Source organism: Miscanthus floridulus, chromosome 11 (genome assembly GCF_019320115.1).
Source record: "Miscanthus floridulus cultivar M001 chromosome 11, ASM1932011v1, whole genome shotgun sequence".
In the NCBI taxonomy this organism is placed as follows: Eukaryota; Viridiplantae; Streptophyta; class Magnoliopsida; order Poales; family Poaceae; genus Miscanthus; species Miscanthus floridulus.
Genome location: NC_089590.1, coordinates 11,357,037 through 11,357,824, shown reverse-complemented (window position 1 = coordinate 11,357,824; position 788 = coordinate 11,357,037).

The window sequence follows — 788 nt, the reverse complement described above, 5'->3', positions numbered from 1 at the left end:
CTCCCTCTTACACTTGGCTACCCTGTGCTAATGACCTAGATGGGAGAGATTGTCTTGGGCAGCATGTAACCTCATTTATAGGGCTATTACACATTCCAAGTTTACCCATGGATATTTTCCCTGAACCACATAACCCAGGGGTAAAATGGTTCAAGATGAGTTCTTTGCATCAGACCGCCACAAGCACTTCACGAGAAAGCTTCGCCTCCATGCAATCTCTCCAATGATACCACGTGCGACCCCCAGATCCTCCCTCAAATTTTGAGGCCCAAACACGACAAACCTGCCAAACCGAGCTAGAGTTGCTTATCCGGTACGCCTCCTCCACGGTCTCGACGTGTGTCACCACTTGTTCTCGACCGCCCATTCACCAAGTCCTCACGCACCCACATTGACTTGGTCAACTACTGTCTTGACTTCAGTTAACACCATCGAATCCTTCTCGCATGTACACTTGCTCAGTGACATTGCCAAGTGCTAGCCATCCACGGTCCATCCTCCGGCCCTCGGTCTCTTGGTCCAAACCTCCACGTCCGTCCTTCACAGCTCTCAGTCCATCGGTACAAACTCACTTGACCTTCTCCATTGTCGTCGACCATCTCAACACTCAACACCTGCACATCACAAGATAACAAACATGTTTCACATACCCAACTCATACCATGGTTAGTCTCAACACTAAACCAAAACTTTATCATCTCTTGACAATAATCACTCATCATTCTCACAAATGAGCACATATCCACCATGTGTTCACAGTTTTATTCCCGGTGCATATCCCCTCCCCA